The 21260-nt window shown below is 43.3% G+C and overlaps 1 protein-coding gene and 1 long non-coding RNA gene across 2 annotated transcripts in view; both read right to left on the bottom strand.

Annotated features, from left to right (window-relative positions):
* Positions 1–10707, bottom strand: part of RAET1E (retinoic acid early transcript 1E) — a 34159-nt gene extending 23452 nt beyond the window's left edge. The window contains exon 1 of the mRNA XM_033103066.1: positions 10640–10707. The gene's annotated coding sequence lies outside the window, so the exon portion shown is untranslated. The remainder of the gene's footprint in view (positions 1–10639) is intronic.
* A 21-nt stretch (positions 10708–10728) lies between these two features.
* On the bottom strand, positions 10729–12692 carry LOC117020519 (uncharacterized). Its single transcript, XR_004422715.1, has 3 exons — positions 12578–12692; positions 11979–12241; positions 10729–10825 (listed from the first exon to the last, which is right to left on the bottom strand). It is a non-coding gene; the product is annotated as an uncharacterized LOC117020519 (long non-coding RNA).
* Between the last annotated feature and the right edge of the window lie 8568 nt (positions 12693–21260).

Raw genomic sequence — 21260 nt, 5'->3', positions numbered from 1 at the left:
ATTTCCATGTCTCTTTTACTTTAGATAGGAGTTCAGAGGTTTTTAAAAAATATATAAGCTACTATTAGCACAGAGAAAATAGTTCATTCAAAATTATGATAAACATATCAAAGATATAACAAAGTCATGATAAAATTAATCAGTTACAATAATCTATTTTATCAAAATTCGATAATCAAAATTTATCAAAGTTACGATAAAGTTAATTTGTTACCTCAGGACTCATAAAATGTAGGGTGCCTAGTGAGCTAGTCCAGTCACAAAGCTAAACCTAAGTCAGTCTGCATTTAAGGAAAACTCCTCACTGTCAAGGGAACCTAACATGCACCAATTACAGTCTTTCAACTCAGCATTAGCTAGCTTAGCTTACCCTACAAAATAGGGTAAGCCTTGTAAGAAAATCCCTGACTTCCTAGGTAGTTAATCTTGCCCAGTTTGTGTTGCCTCTTCCAACATTCAGTAAAACTGGCTCTTGCCCAAAATCCCTGGGGAAGACAGCTCTACTGCTTATGATGCACTGTATCCCCCACTCCACCCAATCCACAGATTGCTTTCCTTTGAGTAAAAGACATCAAACTTATTGCTAAATTGTATTATTGTTGTTCTTGAACACTTCCACTGTGGTCAGACACCATATTTTGCATGATCTCAACCCTTTACATTTGTTCCGATTTATTTTACAGTACAGAAATGACCTATCTTGATAAATTGTTCCATGTGCATTTAAAAAGAATGTATATTCAGCTGTTATAAGGTGGAATGTTCTATCAATGTCAGTGAAGTCAAATTGCTCTTCTACATTTATACTGATTTTTGTTGTTAATGGAGTCTATCAGCTACTGAGAAAGGAGTGTTAAAATCTCCAAGGATAATTTACATGTCTTTCTCCTTTCAGTTTTTGTTTTATGTATATTTAAAATTTCTTATTAGGTGCATACAAATTTAGGATTGTTGTGTCTTCTTGATAAATTAAATTGAATAATGGCCCTCTGTATCCCTAATAATACTCTTTACTCTGAAATTTACTTTTTCTGATATTAATACAATACTCCAGCTTCTTTTTGTTAGTGTTTGCATGTTATATCCTTTTCCTTTTAACTAATCTATGTTTTATATATAAAGTGGGTTTGCTTGCAGGCAGCATATAGTTGTGTTTGACCTTTTATCTAATTCAGCAATCTCTGACTTTTACTTAAGATGTTTAGATCATTAACATTTACGCTAAATATTGATATGGTTAGATTTACATATACATTCTTATTAGTCATTTTCTGTTTGTTCCACTGGTTCTTTGTTCCTTTTTCCATTTTATGCCTTCCTTTGGGTTAATTGTTTTTTGTTGTTTGTTGTTGTTTTTTTGTTTGTTTTGTTTTGTTTTACATTGGACAAACCCTTGAAGGCCAAAACTGACCTTTCATGACAGTCTGGCTGCCAATCTAATATACTATCTTCTATTCACAGATGGGTTTACCAAGAAGCTAATGAAGCTTAAGCTTCAGAATGCTTCACCGGCACAAGCTCCATCCATGACTCTTGAGGGGCCTTACAATGTGCTGACTTAGTCATGCCAGGTAACTGAGAAAGACTTAACTGCCTCCAAACAATCAGGTTAAGGTTTAGGCTGTAATCCAGTAGCAAATGGGGTTTGGGGAGCAGGGGAAAGGCAGAAAACCAGTTTTAGAAAGTAGGTCTCAATGGTGAGGAATTAAAGGAGGCTAGGTTTCCATGGACGCCTGGGGGATTCCTGACTCAGCCAGTGTCTTCCTGGCTACCTGAGCTTGATGTTGAAGGGCTATGTGTCTGAACATTGGTAGGTCAGGGTTCAACTGGTGATGAATGTTGGTGTCCACAGCTATACTAAAAAGAAGTGGGAGGCGGAGCAGGGAAGGTGTGTGCAATTAAGAAGTAAAACAAACTCATCTCTCTCCCTAGAATTTCAGAGTTCTGTTAGGATCTCTGTTTTACGTAACAATTTGGTTAAAGTTTGTTCTTTAAGTGAATGTGCTAAGAATGCATATATGTTCTGGATATACTGGAATTAAAAGGATTTAAGAGATTCTGCTGTACACACTCTAGGAAGGGATTAAGAAACAATTACCCCGGACTAAAAGCCAAAATGGCTGCCCCTAGGAAGCCCGCACCGCGCAGCTAGTGAGGCTTGGGAAACAAGCTTCTGCGGGAAAGGGGAAGGAGGACTCTAGGAAGCGCCGTGGCCAGGTCTAACACGTCCCGAGCCACACAGAACAGCTAAGAGACTCATGGATTACTTGAAGCTAAGGATTACTTGAAGGTGGGCTAATTGGGCGAGCAGGGGAAGGAAGGAAGGGAGCGGAGTGAAAACACGCGGCTGGCGGCGGCGGCGGTGGCGGCAGCTGCGGCGGCGGCGGCGGCGAAAACCCGCGGTGGCACCCGCAGTTGCGGGCACGCACGGGATCCCAGGTCGGAGCAGAGAGCACAGAGACCAGGAGGTGGGCTCTTTCCCTGCGTCCCACGGCTGATTTCTCCCGCCGGGAGGGCGGCCGGTGGGCCCTGGGGCGAACAAAGAACACAGACTCCATACCTGGGCCCCTCCCGCGCCCCGCTCTTCCAATCCTACCCCGCCCTTCCAGAGACTTAAACCGGCCCCTGAACTGAGGAGTAGTGTCAGATTACAGAGAAACTGTAGTAGTGTTCAGGCTCTGGGAAGACTGACAAGGAGTCCTGACCCAGGGAAGAGGCTGGGAAGAGTGTGATTTTGGCTGGGCTAGGAGAGAAGAGACTCCTCCACCCCCAGTCACCACCTTTTCTGGCCTGCCTAGGGCGGGGCAAGTGCAACTGCCAAGACACTCCCAGGGATCAGCAGTAAGCGACTGATGCAGCTCTGGGCTTTCAGCAGCTCAGAAATCTCCCGCCCGCACCCCCCCCCCATATACACACACACTGAAGAAGTGCCCTAAGACTCAGGAGTACTGGACACGGGGCTGGTGGTGCTACTCTCAGTGTGCACATGTGCAGGCAAGGGCAGAAACTGCACTGACTTTGTAAAAACTATCATCCAGACCCCTCAGGCCCACGCATTTAAATCTACAGTCCCAAAGTCACTCTGGGCACCAGGTGACCGGCTCTGCCTGCGCAATAAGCAGGGGGCTCTTTGGTACAGCAGAGGACAACCTGGACATTACTTGGTGGGCTTAAGCCAAGACTGGCACTGCTTTTTGTTTGGCTTTGTTTTGTTTTGTTTTGCTTTGTCTTTATATCTTTGATATCTTTGCCTGTGTCGAGTGGGGGTTATCGGGTGTTTTTACATGTGAATGTATTTGATTTTTTTCTTTGTTGTTGTTATTGCTGTTGTGCTTGGTGATTTGCTTTGTTCTGAAACTGCCCTACCAGGGCCCAGCTTAAGAGGCACAAGATTCAACATATCCAGAGGCCAACTCCAGACCAAACCACAGTACTACCGGGTTTGACCTATAAGTCATACACCCAGAGGGAATTCTCTGCGGGCACTAGAGCCCATAGAGGCCAAACCACATTTAAGTGATCAACCCTCCCGCAGCAGAACGCCCTGTCTCACAACGGGGCAGAGCCAAGTCTCACAACGAGTCAGCCCAGGAGTTAACCCCACCAACTCACAAGCAAAAAGCAATTAAAGATCTTTTTGAACAGGACAATATACACAACACAAGAGTCACCTTTGGAGCACACTCAGAGGAGAAGAACGACGTAGTGCAAGTCAAATATAAAGGACACATACTACATAAGATAACCTAGCAAGAACTAAGAACTCTAGGGGATCTACCTAATACATCAAAACAAACACAGAGAGTCAGCCAGAATGGGGAAACAAAGATACACGTCCCAAATAAAAGAACAGAAGAAACCTCCACTACTGGAACCAAATGAAGCAGACGTAACCAACCTTTCAGAGACAGAGTTCAGAACACTGGTGATAAGAATGTTTAAAGAGCTTAGAGAAGATGTAAAGAAGGATGTAGAAATCATAACGAACAACCAGTTAGAACTAAAGAACACAATTACCGAAATTAAGAACTCACTTGAAGGAATTACCAGCAGGTTAGACAAAGCAGAGGATCGAATCAGTGACTTAGAAGACAAGGTAGCAGAGATCACCCAAACGGAAAAACAGAAAGAATAAAGAATAAAACAATGAGGATGGCTTAAGAGACCTCTGGGATAACATCAAGTGCAACAACATGCGCATCATAGGAATACCAGAAGGTGAAGAGAGGAAGCAAGGGATTGAGAACATATTTGAAGTAATAATGTCCGAAAACTTCCCCAACCTGATGAAGGAAACCAACATACAAGCTCAGGAAGTGCAGAGAGTTCCAACCAGGATAAACCCAAACAGGTCCACACCAAGACATTATAGTTAAAATGGCAAAGCTTAAAGACAAAGAGAGAATCCTAAAAGCAGCAAGAGAAAGACAGAGGGTTACATACAAGGGAACTCCCATAAGACTATCAAATGATTTTTCTACAGAAACATTGAAGGCCAGGAGGGAGTGGCAGGAGATACTCAAAGTGATGGAAAACAAAGGCCTACAACCTAGATTGCTTTATCCAGAAAGGCTATCATTTAAAGTTGACGGAGAGATAAAGAGCTTTCAAGAAAAAAATAAGCTAAAGGAATTTATTACCACCAAGCCAGCATTGCAAGAAATACTAAAAGGACTTCTGTAAATAGAAGAAAGATCAAAACAACCTAACTACAAATTTAAAAATGGCAATAACTATGTACCTATCAATAATCACGTTAAATGTAAATGGATTAAATGCTCCAATCAAGAGACATAGGGTGACTGACTGGATAAGAAAGCAAGACCCTTGTATATGCTGTATACAAGAGACTCACCTCAGAACAAAAGACACACACAGGCTGAAAGTGAAGGGTTGGAGTAAGATATTTCATGCAAATGGAAACGAGAAAAAAGCTGGAGTTGCAATACTTATATCTGACAAAATAGACTTTAAAATGAAGAACATACTAAAAGATAAAGATGGGCACTATATAATAATAAAGGGATCGATCCGACAAGAGGACATAACCCTAGTAAACATCTATGCACCCAACATAGGAGCACCTAAATATATAAAACAGGTACTGACTGACATAAAGACAGAGATCAACAGTAACACTATCATAGTAGGGGACTTCAACACACCTCTGACAACAAGGGACAGGTCTTCCAGACAGAAAATCAATATGGAAACAACAGCCTTAAATGATACATTGGACCACTTGGATTTAATCGATATTTTCAGAACATTTCACCCCAATGCTGCAAAATACACGTTTTTCTCCAGCACACATGGAACATTTTCCAAGACAGACCATATGTTAGGCCACAAAACAAGTCTTGATAAATTTAAGAAAATTGAAATCATACCAATTGTCTTCTCTGATCACAATGCTATGAAATTAGAAATGAACTACAGGAAAAAAACTGGAAGACACACCAATTCATGGAGGCTGAATAACTTATTACTAAATAATGAATGGGTCAAGCAGGAGATCAAGGAAGAAATCAAAAGATATCTCGAGACAAACGAAAATGAAAACACGACGACCCAAAATCTATGGGATGCTGTGAAAGCAGTCCTAAGAGGGAAATTCATAGCTTTGCAGGCCTACCTAAAGAAACAAGAAACATCACTAATCAACAGTTTATCTTCACACTTAAGGGATTTGGAAAAAGAACAGTAAAATAAGCCCAAAGGGAGCACAAGGAAGGAGATAATAAAGATCAGAGCAGAAATAAATGAAATAGAAACCAGAAAAACAACACAAAAGATCAATGAATCCAAGAGTTGGTTTTTAGAGAAGATAAACAAAATCAACAAACCTTTAGCCAGACTCATTAAAAAAAAAGAGAGAGAGGACCCAAATTAATAAAATCAGAAATGAAAGAGGAGAAGTGACAACGGACACCGCAGAAATACAAAAAGTTTTAAGAAGTTACTATGAGCAACTATATGCCAACAAATTTGACAATCTGGAAGAAATGGACAATTTTCTAGAGGCGTACAACCTTCCAAGGCTAACTCAAGAAGAAACAGAAAACCTGAATAGACTGATTACCACCACAGAAATTGAATCAGTAATCAACAATCTCCCTACAAACAAAAGCCCTGGACCAGATGGCTTTACAGGTGAATTTTACAAAACGTTCAAAAAAGAATTATCACCTATTCTCCTCAAGCTCTTCCAAAAAATCCAGAAGGAGGGAAGACTCCCAAACACTTTTTACGAAGCCACTATCACCCTGATCCCAAAATCAGACAAAGACACCACAAAAAAAGAAAACTACAGGCCGATATCTCTAATGAACATAGATGCAAAAATCCTCAACAAAATATTAGCGAACAGAATTCAGCAATACATTAAAAAGATCATACACCATGATCAAGTGGGATTCATCCCTGGTATGCAAGGGTGGTTGAACATCCGCAAATCAATTAATGTGATACACCACATTAACAAAATGAAAAATAAAAATCACATGATCATATCAATAGATGCAGAAAAAGCATTTGATAAAATCCAACAGCCATTTATGATAAAAACCCTTAAGAAAGTGGGAATAGAGGGATCATATCTCAACATAATAAAGGCCATATATGACAAACCCACAGCTAACATCATACTCAATGGGGAAAAGCTAAAACCATTCCCCCTAAGATCAGGAACAAGGCAAGGTTGCCCACTATCTCCGCTTCTACTCAACATAGTGCTGGAAGTCATAGCCACAGCAATCAGACAAGAAAAAGAAATAAAAGGCATCCAAATTGGTAAGGAGGAAGCAAAATTATCATTATATGCAGATGATATGATACTATATATAGAGAACCCTAAAGACTCCACCAAGAAGCTATTAGAGCTGATAGATGAATTTAGTAAAGTAGCAGGATACAAAATTAATATTCAGAAATCAGTTGCATTTGTATATACAATAATAAAACATCAGAAGGAGAAATTAAAAAAACAATCCCATTTACAGTTGCTCCAAAGACTATAAAATACCTGGGAATAAATTTAACCAAAGAAGTAAAAGATCTGTACTCAGAAAATTATAAGACACTGAAAAAAGGAATGAAGGAAGATATAAATAGATGGAAACACATATCATGTTCATGGATAGGAAGAATTAATATAGTTAAAATGTCCATATTGCCTAAGGCAATATACATATTCAACGCAATTCCTATCAAACTACCAACGACGTTTTCCACAGAAATAGAACATATAATCCTAAAATTTATATGGGACCATAAAAGACCCCGAATAGCCAAGGCAATCTTGAGAAATAAGAACAAAGTGGGAGGTATAACAATACCTGACTTCAAATTATACTACAAGGCTACAGTAATCAAAACAGCATGGTACTGGCATAAAAACAGACACATAGATCAATGGAACATAATAGAGAGTCCAGAAATAAATCCATGCCTATATGGCCATTTAATCTACAACAATGGAAGCAAGAATGTACGATGGGGTAAAGACAGTCTATTCAATAAATGGTGCTGGGAAACCTGGACAGACACATGCAAAAAAATGAAGCTGGACCACCTCCTTACACCATATACAATAATAAATTCAAAATGGCTTAAAGACTTAAATGTAAGATCTGAAACCATAAAATACCTAGAAGAAAATATAGAAAGAAACTTCACAGACATTACCCGGAGTAAGATTTTTACTGATATATCCCCTCATGCGCGGGAAGTAAGAGAAAAAATAAACATGTGGGATTATATCAAACTAAAAAGTTTTTTCACGGCAAAGGAAACCATCAATAAAACAAAAAGGGATCCTACTGAATGGGAAAATATATTTGCCAATGATATATCTGATAAGGGATTAATATCACAAATCTATGAAAAACTCACTCAACTCAACTCCAAAAAAACAAACGACCCAATTAAAAAATGGGCAGAGGACTTGAAGAGACATTTTTCTAAAAAGGACATACAGATGGCAAACAGACATATGAAGAAATGCTCAACCTCACTAACCATCAGAGAAATGCAAGTAAAAACCACAATGAGATACCACCTCACCCCACTCAAAATGGCTATCATCAATAAATCAACAAACAACAAGTGCTGGCGTGGATGTGGAGAAAAGGGAACGCTTGTGCACTGTTGGTGGGATTGCAGATTGGTGCAGCCACTATGGAAAACAGTATGGAGGTATCTCAAAAATCTGAAAATGGAACTACCCTATGATCCAGTAATTCCACTCCTAGGTATCTATCCGGAGAAATCCAAAACTCCAATTCAAAAATCTTTATGCACTCCTATGTTTATTGCAGCACTATACACAATAGCTAAGACATGGAAACAACCGAAATGCCCATCGGTAGATGACTGGATTAAGAAACTGTGGTACATTTATAAAATGGAGTATTACGCAGCCATAAAGAAGAAAGAAATCTTACCATTTGCAACAACATGGATGGACCTAGAGAACATTATGTTAAGTGAAATAAGTCAGACAGAGAAAGATAAGTACCATATGATCCCACTTATATGCGGAATCTAAAGAAAAGAATAAGTGAATGAACTAATCAGAAACAGTTTTGGAGACAAAGTGGAAAAACTGAGGGTTGCTAGATGGGCGGGGGGGTGGGGGTAAGGGGGAAGATGAGGGGAGTAGAAAACAATCAGTAACCACAAGATGGCCACGGGGTTTGAAAATTAATCTGGGGAACGTAATTTAGTGGTTACCAGAGGGTAAGGGGGTTGGGGGTGGGAGATGAGGGTAAGGGGGATCAAATATATGGTGATGGAAGGAGAACTGACTCTGGGTGGTGAACACACAATGTAATTTATAAATGATGTGATACAGAATTGCACACCTGAAATCTATGTAATTTTACTAATAATTGTCACCCCAATAAATTAAAATAAATAAATAAATAAATAAATAAATAAATAAATAAATAAAAATACAAAAAAAAAAAGGAAGTAAAACATGTAGCCTCCCTCTCTTTTTCCATCTTGGGAGGAGCCTTTCCACTTCCCGTCACTGGGAGGACCAGACCTGAGAATAAAGAGTGTTTTGTGTGCCCATGACACCCTCCTACTTTGTAGCTTTGGCATTTCTTGACATTGCTTTCGCAGACAGAGGGGAGAGAAGATTGGCCAAAACTAAATAATGAAAAAAAAGGGTTGATAGGAAGTGCCTCAAATAAGGACACACCAGGCATGGCGTAGACCCAAGAAGATCTGACCCAGAATCCAACACAAATGGGTGTTTCTCTTCTGAAGGCTGAAGATGGTTTGAGGACTGGAGAGCAAGGTTCAGCTCACCAGAACTTTGTTGTGCCTGACAGTGGCTGCTTCCCCTGCTGTTTTGTCCCCATTCTGACACCAGTGAATGTGAGGAGACTTTAGTGTGCCATACCCTATGACTGTCCTAACAAGTCGTCCTGCTTTTACCAACCATCCCAAGAATTTGCGAATTTCAGGAAAATAATTCTTTCTAATATCCCTTCCCAGGTAATGCCTCTCTTTGCTGGTGGGCCATCCTGGACATAGGCACACCTGCATATGTGCACTAAAAGATGTATTCAGGAATATTCATGGCAGTTTTACTCATAAGAGCCCCAAACTGGAAAACACATATCCATGAGCAGGTGAATGGATATATAAGTTATAGCACTATGCAAATTAATACCACACAGCATTAAAAGGAATCAACTACTGTGACATGTAACAACATGAATGAAACTCACAGACTATATATATTTTGTGAATCCATCTACATGAAGTTCAAGAGCAGGCAAAACTAGTTCATGATAATATAAGTTAGAAGAGTGACTGTCTCTACGGAGGAAGGTTTGGGTAGAAAAGGGAGTGAGGGAGCCTCTGCAATGTTAAGAATATTCTCATCTTGAGCTAGTCGTGGCTTTATAAATATATGTATGTATCACATATATGTAAAATATAAAACTGTGTGATCAAATATCTAAAATATATATTATATATATATACATATTTATAAATGTAACAATTGTCTTAAATTCACTCTATTTGATATTAAAATTATTTTAAGTAATGAAAATTAATGACATTTTTCTGTAGATCTAGAAAGAATGAGCCACTGGAATAGAAAAGAGAGCTTGGAACAGACCCAGGCAAACCTAGAAGCTTGATATGTAGTCGTATGGCAAGGAATATCAGTGACAGATATACTAATCACTAAAAGGCACAGGGGTAATTGGTTCATCACAAAGCAAAGAGTGGGTACCTATGTAACGTGATGTAATAGGTTGAATTGTGTGCCCCTAAAAGATATGTCAAAGGTCTAACTCCTGGCACCTTATTTGGAAATAAGGTCATTGTTGATGTAATTAGTTAAGATGAGGTCATTAGGGTGGACATGGACCCCAGACATAATCCAACAGGACTGGTGTCCTTAAAGAGGGGGAAATTTGAACACAGATATCAGAGTTTGAAGATAAACTTTTCTGGCTACCTGAGCCTTCTTCTGAAGGACGATATATTCAGGCATATTTGCTACTATAAAATGTGGAGGCACAAAACTAATCAAGTGCATCATTTCTATGTAGAGATGGATCAGGGGACAGGGGCTTGGGTAAGACCAGGGCTCACTCTTCCAAGTACTTACCAGACTATATCCTGCCGAAGAGTCAGAGGCCAGCCTGCTTCTCACCTTCCATGGTGCACGGTCTTCTCCTAACTTTTATGGTGATGATGGTAATTAGAACTGAGCGGATGAAGATGGTTGGGATGATCCATGCAACTAAGTAGAATTGATGAAGCCTGGTAGTGTCTGGTGACTTTAATGGTGGTACTAAATCAAAGAAAAAAATCAGAAGTCCTGTTGAACCTAAAAATACACCTTCCTCAGCATCTATTTCCCCTGGAAGCCCATCTCCACCCCATATTTACTGACTCACTATGTGAAAACCATTCTATCAGGTCCTGGTGTATATTAAACAATAGGAGTTGTGCAAATGTCCATCTGATTATCACACAGTTGGACATGTTTATGCCGGTAGATCTCTTTAAGTATAACAGAATTGGGGGTGCTTAACTCTGTCTGTGGAAGGAGGTGAAGGCTCCATAAGAATGACATTTGAGCTGGTTGAAGAATAACTACATAGAGGAAGAAGAGAAGGCCTGGGAGCACAACGGTGCACAGAGCTCTGGGGACCGTCTGGCAGTCCAGGGTGACTGGATCACTGGTTAATTGGAGAAGGGGACTCTTGTGCTGAGGGAGCTGGGATGGGAAAGGAGGATGCTGGGAAATCCTATGGCAGTCATTGACTCTCCAGACAGGAAGTTCATCAAGAAATTAAGCAGCCGATCCATCCATCAAATTTTCAATTTCACACACATACTACACCCACACAGGTAAGGCATTAGACCTTTAAAGAGAGTTACCACGTCCTCCACATCCTGCTCAGTTACCTATGGTCTTCAGCATTTCCCCCCAGTGTTCTCAGAATTACCTAAGCCAGTGATTGAAACTTCCCATTGAGATCTTTCTGAAATACTCTGCCAGTTCCAGGTTGTCCTCCCAGGCTCTCTTGATCCCTCTGGCTCCAGGATCAATCACTGTCCAGTTCAAGCTCCTTGTGTCAGAGAGGAGGGTGGTCTGTCCATTGAAGCTGGACTGCCAGGACGCACCTGTGCATCCTTCTGCCTGACACTGACAGCACATCTTGACCTTCAGGGTGGGAGGACCTGCAATCCCACACACACACACACGTAATCCTGACTCTTGAGAGCTCTGCCATCTCCTAGTAGCTCAAGTGTGTCTCTGCACAGTTAGGGGCCTCTGCTTTCTCCATGACTTGCCCTTTCTTGCCATCAGGTCCACCGTGTCTCTGAGGTGAAACCAGAGTTCAGTTCCTTTACACAAAGGCCCTGCCCTGCCTGTGCCCCACTCCTTCCCTCTCCTGCTGACTGTCTCCACCTCTCCACCCCCTCCTTTCACTTACCCTTGCTCCTGTTGTTCTCCGGCGTGATGACAGGCAGGATCATCCTGAGCTCTTGCCCCACTTCCCTGAGCGTCTGGGTCAATTCCGTCCATGCTTTGGTGGCATTGGCTGTCTCCCCCAGGAAACCCCAAGGCTTGACCTTGTTGCTGTTACTGTCATACTGAAGGAAAGATTTTTGATCCACTGAGCCCTGGACCACACACAGGGCTGTCCAGGTCTGTGCTGTGATTTGACAGTGAGGTCGAGGCAAAGAGAGTGAACACCTGCGAGAGAAAAACATAGATGTGACCCTGGGGACTCCATCTGAATGGCCCAGCTGCTAAGGGAGAGGTCTGTATTTCAGCCCCCTCCATCTTCTGCATCCTTAGTTCTGTGTCATCTTTAACTGTCTGAGGTAGGAAAATTCTCTGATGTGACCATGGACCTCAGGTGCACATACTGTTACCAGGAGGATTCATCTGACAGATGTTTTTAGTGACATCTACCAAGTTCTGAGGTACAAAAATACAAGACAGTGTCTGTGCTCCTGGAACTTACTATCTACCTGAACAGGCAGGACTTTTGACAGAAAGGGAGGGAAGACAACGTAGGACACATACCAAATTCATGATGGGTCCTGGGTATTCAGGAAAGGCTTCCTGGAGGAGAAGCTGGAACCTGGCAGAACAGGGAGAGTTGCCACTTGTGAGAATAGGACCAGGCGTAGTGCCTTAGGTCATTTCCCTTGTGAAATGGGTGTAAGTAAAATCCTGGGGAGCCAGTCCAGACCACATACCCACTTTTAAAAGGACCTGGACTGTCTGAGGTAGGAAAATACTCTGATGTGACCAAGGACCCCAGGTGCACATACTGTTACCAGGAGGATTCATCTGACAGATTCATCTGACCCACTTTCCTGGAAACCTGCATGCAGCCCCTTACCTTCAACACCTCCTCACCTCCCACCCTCTCCAAGCCAGCCAGGTGTGGAGATTTCAGGATACTCACGTAAGTCCCGGGATGTTCTACCAGGAGCTTCTACCAGGAGCAGTTGTAGCAAAAGAAGACAAGCATCGAGAAATGTTGGCACCATTCTCTTTGAGCATAGCTTGGAAAGTACCTGGCTGGGAGTGGCTGGGTGTGTATGAACACCCTCCCCAGGGAGTGTCCCAAATCTTCACTATTAGACTCACGAAAACAGACATGCTGAAATCCTACAGTATGTTTTGCAAGTATTGACAATTCAATTACTCAGATGAAAAAAAGGTTAATTCTTCCCAAACGTCTCAACTCCTAATACCATCATGTTGAGGGTTAGGATTTCAACACATAAATTTTGGTGCCACAAACATTCAGTACATAACTCCACCCACCTGAGATCGTGAAAGACAAACTGATGGCTTCCCCACTTACCTTGACCCAGCCAATGAGGACAACTAGTATTTGTTGAGTACTTTGTTGGTACCAGGCACTCTATAAATGTGATCTCACGTTATCCTTACCTCTTAGTGAGAGTGGTTCTGTTTCTCTCCCTAAGTGACTGCTGAGGAAACTGAGGTTAAGGCTGCCAATTTACCAAGGTGAAAAATTAGATTGGAGTTGTGGGGGGAGAGAGAGTCACCTGTAACAGGAGCTGGATTTTTTTTTCAGTGAAATGGCTATTACTTTTGCAACTCTAGAAGACTGTATGACATGTAGTATACATAGAAAGCAAAATTGCTGTTGTGGCTGATAGTGAGCAGAGAGAGAGAGACACTGGGGATAATCCAGGGAGAAATCTCACTCTGGACACCCTAGAATCTCTGGTCGATTGCCCTGGAGCAGATGTGACTAGCTGACTGGCAGCCTGAACCTGCCCTGCTCTCCTGTCTGTAGGGGTCCTGAGACAGCAGGGCCAGAAGCCAAGGCTGTTAGCTGTAAGAGACACAGGTAAGCTACACCACATTGTGTGATACTCCTGTTGGCATCCTCAAGGATGGGGAAACCTGGGTCAGATCATCTCAGGATTCGCCCCCTCCCCAGTCTCTCCAGCCCGGCCCTCCTTGTCAGGAGCTCAGCTGAGCTGGGACACAACAGAGCTGAGCTGTCAGATGGCAGAGTAACCGATCAAAGCTGCAAACTGAAAATCAAAGAGTTAAGCCTTGACCACTTACTGTGAGAGCATAAGCAAAAGCCTAAAACAGCAGGAAGTGCCAGACTAACCCTGTCCCAATTTCCCCCACGGAATGGCATGTGTAGGTGGGGTCCTCTCACCGTTGAGAGAGCCTGAACAAAAGGCTGCAGTAGTTTTATAGAATCTGAGGTGGAGGCAGGGCATGAGGGGAAGGATTTGGAGTGAAAAGGACCATGGTACGGAGTCAGAGTGGGGAAAAGTGTCTTCAAGGCTTCCCCCTCCTCTTCCCTTAAGGAGACTTCAGCAGAGGCACCTGAAGAAGACCTTGATCAGGGCCTCAGAAAAAGAGACCTGGGCATGAGGGCTGGGGGTGGGGGGCGTGGGAGTGTTCAAAGAGCATGATTGTCCAGGAGATCCTGGGACAGCAGTGCACTGGCTGTGACCAAGTCTGGTGTAGGGAGGCCTGCCATTGCAAGCCTTTGTAATGGCCTATGGTGAGGTCTGAAAGAACACACATACGATTTCAGCCAGGAGCCAGACTCCCTGTGTATCTTCAGGGAGAGATTCACCGGCTTGTAACATCTTTCTCTTCTATCCCATCAACGGAGATAATTCCAGTCCCTGTCAGAGTTTTGGGAGTTCAGAACTAAGATCAGCAAGGAATCAGTAACACAATCTCCTCTCTTTCTTGGGTTCTTCTCTTGGATGGAAAGATCAAAGGAGACCTACTGGAGAACCCATACCAGGAAACAGGTCTTCCAGGCAGGTCTGAGTCACACATTTTCATTTCCCTTTTCTCAGCAGTCTGAGCTGACTACATCTTTCCCTAGCTCAGTGGGTGGGTACCCAGTTCCATCTGGTCTCAGCCCCACCTTTCTCTGGAGCCAGTCCTGCTGTAGGCTGCTTGACTCAGGGCCCTGCAAGACAAGTCAGGCATGAGGCTACCTGCAAGGAATGCACCAGGAATTGTGGTGCTCCTTTTTTGAAAAAAAAAATTTTGTGATAAAATACACATCACAGAATTTACCACCTTAACCATTTTTAAGTGTATAGTTCAGTGGTATTAAATTTATTCACATTTGTGCAATCATCACCACCATCCGTCTCCATAGCTCTTTTCATCTTGTAAAACTTACTGTGTACCCAATAAACAGTAGCTCCCCATTTCCCACTACCCTCAACCCCTGGCAACCACCATTCTACTTTGTGTCTCTATGATTTTGACTACTCTAAATATGTCATATAAGTGGAATCATACAGTATTTGTCTTTTGGTGACTGGCTTATTTCACTTGGCATAATGTCCTCAAGGTTCATCTATATTGCAGAATGTCCTTCCTTTTAAAGGTTGAATAATACATCGTTGTCTGTATGTACCACATTACACTTATTCATTCATCTGTTGATGGCTACATGGCTACTCATGTTGCTTCCACGTTTTAGCTCTTGTGAATAATGTTGCTCTGAATGTAAGTGTACAAGTGTACAATATCTCTTTAAGACTTTTTTTTTCAATTCTTTTCAGTTCTTTTGGGTATTGCTGGATCATATAGCAATTCTAGTTTTAATTTTTTTTTTAAATTTTATTGGGTAACAGTGTGTTTTTTCCAGGAACCATCAGCTCCAAGTCAAGTCGTTGTCCTTCAGTCTAGTTGTGAAGGGCACAGCTCAGCTCCAAGTCCAGTCACTATTTTTAATCTAGTTGCAGGGGGCACAGCCCACCATCCCATGTGGGAATTGAACCAGCAAGCTTGTTGTTGAGAGATCGTGATCTAACCAACTGAGCCATCCAGCCACCCCTAAAGAAGCTCAGCTGCAGCTCATTGTCTTCAATCTAGTTGTAGATGGCACAGCCCACTGGCCCATATGGGAATTGAACCGGCAACCTCGTTGGTAAGAGCACATGCTCTAACCTACTGAGCTAACCTTAGCCACCCCTAGTTTTAATTTTTTTGAAGGATCGCCATACTGTTTTCCATAGCAGCTGTACCATGTCACATTCCATCAACAGTTGACAAAGTTTCCAATTCTCCAAAACCTTGCCAAACTTGTTTTCTGTTTTGTTTTTTTTGAAAGGATCCATCCTAATGGGTGTGAGGTGGTATCACATTGTACTTTTGATTTGCATTTTCCTAATGATTAATGATGTTGATATTCTTTTCATGTACTTATTGGCTATTTGTATATCTTCTTTGAAGAAATGGTTATTCAAGTCCTTTGCCCAGTTTTGAATCAGGTTATCTGTGTTTTTGATGTTGATTTTAGGAATTCTCTATACATTCTAGACAATAACCTCTGAACAGATATATGATTTGCAAATATTTTCTCTCATAGGTTGCCTTTTTACTTTTTTGATACTGCCTTTTGATGTGCAAAATTAAAAAATTTTCATGAGGTCCATTTTGTCTACTTTTTCTTTTGTTACCTGTGTCTTTGGTGTCATGTCCAAGAAATCATTGCCAAATTGAGTATCATGAAGCTTTTGTCTTATGTTTTCCTCAAAGAGTGTTATCGTTTTAGGTCTTACATTTAGGTATTTAATCCACTTTGAATTAATTTTTGTATATTGTGTTAGGTAAGAGTCCAATGCAAATGGACACAGGAAATTTGTTTTTTCTTAGGTGCTGATCCACCCTGAGATGGAAAGTCCTATGACACATAGTGGGAAGTCTCCTCACAAGGTGGAGAGAGCATGGGACGATACATTTTTTACTCTAATTGCATACACCCTTCCCTGGGCTCATCCTCCTTCCCAATTCTGTTTATCTCAGATGTTGCCATCAGCAGTGGAGCCCTGCCCTGCTCCTGCTCAGACATATAGCCTTTCAAAAGCAGCTCAGGGAGCCAGAAAGGCCCTGCATGAGTCAGGCATTCCCAAGGGTCCATGGAGGCCCAGCCTCCTTCAATCCTCACCATTGACTCCCAGTGTCTAAAGCTGGTGTCCTGCCTTCCTCCTGCTCCTACTGGGAATGCAGCCTGACCTCGGCCTGCTGGGTTGGCCAGTGAAGCCCTTCTCAGTCTCCTTCCAGCAGGGGCTAAAGCCAGAGCCCTGTGTCTACAGCTCTGTGGATGGGATCCCCTTCCCTGGGACAGACCTGCACCCACCACACCACTGCCCCGCCCCAGTCTAGGTGTAACATACCCTGGGTCCCTGCTGCCAAACACCCCCAACCATGACCACCACCACCAGGTGGTCCCTCAAAGCAGTGAGCCTGGTCTGACTGAAGCTATATCTGCAAGCATGTTTGCATACTATTACTTGGTAAACTCACTCTTCACCTCAGGGTCTAGCTTTAGAATAGAAGTAAGTCTGAGCCTTGTTGCTGCATCCTGCCTTTCCCATTGCTCTAGAACAGTGACGCTTAGAGCTGAGGTTGCCCAGGTCAAAATTACTCTGTTATAGGAGGGTCTTCCTTCAGGAGAAGGCTCAGTGATGGGACAGAAGTAAAACTCAGAGGCTCGCATTTCCTTGATTCTTAAACAAGGTGATAATCTCCAACAGCAAGGGATCCCTCCCCCTCTTGTCCCTCCTACCCTCACCCTACCGTCCCTGCTGTCCTCCTAATGACTGTGACTCAATTAAAATTAGGCAAGAGGAGATTGCTGAGATTACTCACTTCATAAACCTAGTGTAGATGGTGGAAGTGTGGATGGTAGTATTGAAAAGGAATCAGAAAATGAAAATCTTTTTCTAGACCTGCATCCTGAGATGTTGTTCACAGATCCTGCTGTCTTCAGTTTAATAAAAACTTTAACTCTCCGCATTACTGATCTCTACCATGAATAGCCACTAACCATTTTCTGGGACACAAAGGTGGATGAGGGATGGTCCCTTTCCTGAGGGAGCTCATGAATCTTCTTCCAGGGAGAAACTCATAACTCATTAGGACACAATGGAATACTGTTTCTGTGGTCAGAGCTTTCAAAGCTTAGGAGGGGTGATGTCCTGTCTGGAGAAGGTGGAAAGTGTTCATAGCAGGTGATTTTTGAGCTGGGTCTGAAGGATTATTACAACTTGACTAATGAGAAAGGAAGTTCTAGGCAGGGACATGAGCATGAACAAAAAGTGCACATACCTAACAGTGCACTTAGATTTCAGGCTTTCCAGGCTACTTGTCCATTGTGATTGGGGTAGGGGATCTGCAGGCACCGAGGAAGTGATATGGGACAGGCTGGATATGTGGGAAATTCCTTTGGCAGTTACTGATTCCCTTGGCAAAAAGTCTACCAGGAAATCAGTCTCTCTCTCTCTCTCTCTCTCTCTCTCTCTCTCTCTCTCTCTCTCTCTCTCTCCCTCCCTCCCTTTTTCTCTCTCTGTCACACACACTTGTAAATACACCCAGGCCCAGGGAAGGCATTAGAGCTCTTCTCAATAGAGCAGCTATCTGATCCTTCCTACCTTGAAATTACCGGTCAGCTCCAGAATTGTCTTCCAGCTCCTCAAGAATCCTCCTTTTGAGACCATCCTGTATAGTCAACTCTCTGCCATTCTTCCACTTCTGTTTATTCCATCTGGCTAAACCTTACCCCAATGTCTGGTGGATTTTAACCAAGTCAAAGATGACATGAGTCTGTGCAGAAAAGCTGAACTTCCAGAATCACACAGTAGAAAATACTGTGTCCACCTGCTTTGATTTCACAAAGCATGTTGATTTGGATGTGGGAAGACCTTACCCCCAAAACGCCACTCAGCGGAATCCTCATGGCCCAACATGTCCTTATGCTTCCTGTGCCCTGAACAGCTTATGTCCTCCCTCTGTGGGCATTCAAGGTCCTCCTCTGTCTCCTACATCCTGCCATTATTGCCAGTTTGGTTTCCTGGGCCTCTGGGGTTGGGCCACATTTGCTTTTACACAGAGCAGCAGAAGCCACCTGTCTCCCAACAACATCTATGCTCCTTTCCCCTGATGGTCTTCAGACCCTGGTTCCCATCCCATTATTTCTTGGCCCACAATTCTCCAGTTTAATGTCAGTCAGGATCACCCTGAGGCCTTGCCCCACTTCTCCCCTAGAGTCTGGATTTGTTCTCACCACTCCTTTGTGGCATTCACCTTGTCCTCCAGGAGAACCAAGGGTTAGAACCTTATAACGGGAAAAGGCTTTTAATCCACTGCCTCCTGCGGAGCCCTCTATCTCACACCAGGGCTAGACTGAGATGTGACAGTGAAATTGTAGTGAAAGCAGTAAGAGTCTGTGGGAGAAAATCTCAGGTAACAGCTGCAGTGCTACAGACTTAATATTTGTGTGCCCCCAAAATAATATCTTGGAACCCTAACCCCCCATGTGATGGTATCTGAACGTGGGGCCTTTGGGAAATTACTAATGGGGTAAATGTCTGTATAGAAAAGACCCAGAGTTCCCTGGACGCTGTCACAATGTGATGGCACAGTAAGACAATCGCTGTCTATAAATCAGGAAACAGGCTCTAACCGGACACAGGCCAGAGCCTTGATCTTGGACTGCAAAGACTACAGAACTGTGGGAAACCAATTTCTGTTGTTTTTAAGCCATCCTGTCTATGGTAGTTTGTTGTAGCAACTGACTAAGGAAGGGAGCTATCAGAATCCTAGTCTCTGTGATATCAGGTACGTTCCTCTGAAAGGCAGGACTAGAAGACAGGGGAGTCCACAGACCTAGGGTCCTTTCTCCAATCCTCACTGTTGTCTCCATTTAATCATCTGATGTCTGTAAGTTAGGCAGGTGTCCACGTGGATGCTACTGAGAACTTTCAGAGTGTACATAGGATGCCAGTACAGCAGACCTAACAAATATTTGGGAGAGGCGTCCACTATGTTGAGAGAATAGTGTCAAGTGCAGGCAGTTACAAAAAATATGTGATCGTGTCTAAGCTCTAGCTGTTAAATAATAATAAAGCATCCCGCACAAAGTAAACATATGATATGATAAAGTACCCAGGACAGGGTGGGTGGACTCTGGCCAAGAAAGCATTATGGGCCTGTGAGCATAGACAGGGAGGCGGAGTTGAGGTTTTAAAAAGACCTACCAGTCAGCCCCAGCCTGTCTCAGCCCCAGCTCAGGGCCGGGATCCCATGCTTCTGCTGTTGCTGTGGCTGCTGCTCCTGGAGGGTGCCTGGGATGCACTTGGCCATGAATGTCTAAGGGTAGGGACCTGCGGCCTCCCTACCTCTTCCCTACACCCTGCTAACTGAGGTCCAGAGCTGCTGGTTTCTCTCTTTGGGCTGGGGGTGCAGAGTGTGAGCATGGGGCCAGAGAGCTGAGAGTACCTTGGAATGAGGGCTATGGAGGAAAGAAAGAGAAGATGCAGGGAAGTGATGGGATGCAAGCCTGGAGAGGAGGGCGGGCCAGGGCGCTTGGTGCTAGGGCAGGGTTGAGGGGCCACCTTTTAGTCTGCCCTGCCTTTTTCCAGCACCCCTTACCCCACCCCCCAACTCTCACTGTCTCCCCCATCTCTCCAATTCCGCACCCCTCTACTCTAGTGACCTCTGCCAGGCTTCCTAAACTTACATCCTCCTACCCCACCCCCTCTCCACCCAACTTCAGCACGCTCTCCTCACTCAAGAGCATACTTACATCCCACCCTCCCCGCTGGGGTTTTACCCCCTCTACCCCCACCCCCACCCCCATACCAGCAGGGGTCCTCGGTAGGATGGAGAGGATTAAAGGATGTGATTGCTCAATCTCCAGACAGTCCAGAAACAGAGGAGGAAAGCCCAGCCCAGCTGCTGGTATGGGTGGGGCTCAAGTAAAAGCAAACTCCTGAGGCACCACCTGGCAACTGACACAGTCATTCTTGGGTGGGGTTTCTTGAAAGTGAAGCTAAAAAAAAAAAAAAGAAAAGAAAAGAAAAAAAAGGAAGAGTATGTCCCTCCCTACTTTGGTTCCATTCTAATTCTAGGCCATTTGCAATGAAGGCCCAAACAAGCAGAGGGAGATCGTCTTCAGCTACATTCCTTACACACTATTGTCATCCATAGGGGCGCCCACACTCCCCAGATACACTTCACTTCCTACACTTAAACTTCCACAGTCAGACCCACGTGCACCCCCTCACACTCCACACTTCGCACCGTTGTCACACTGCTGCTGACTCTCCATCCTCGGCCTGTGTACTCCAAACCCTTCAGATATACGCGTCCTCTACATTTTTCGTGTTTCTTCCTCACACATACAAATCACCCCCTCCCAAAACCTTCCTCTATGAAAGATCCC

The sequence above is a fragment of the Rhinolophus ferrumequinum genome, chromosome 3, assembly GCF_004115265.2.
Source record: "Rhinolophus ferrumequinum isolate MPI-CBG mRhiFer1 chromosome 3, mRhiFer1_v1.p, whole genome shotgun sequence".
NCBI classification, from domain to species: domain Eukaryota; kingdom Metazoa; phylum Chordata; class Mammalia; order Chiroptera; family Rhinolophidae; genus Rhinolophus; species Rhinolophus ferrumequinum.
This window is presented reverse-complemented; position numbering and strand designations above follow the sequence as displayed.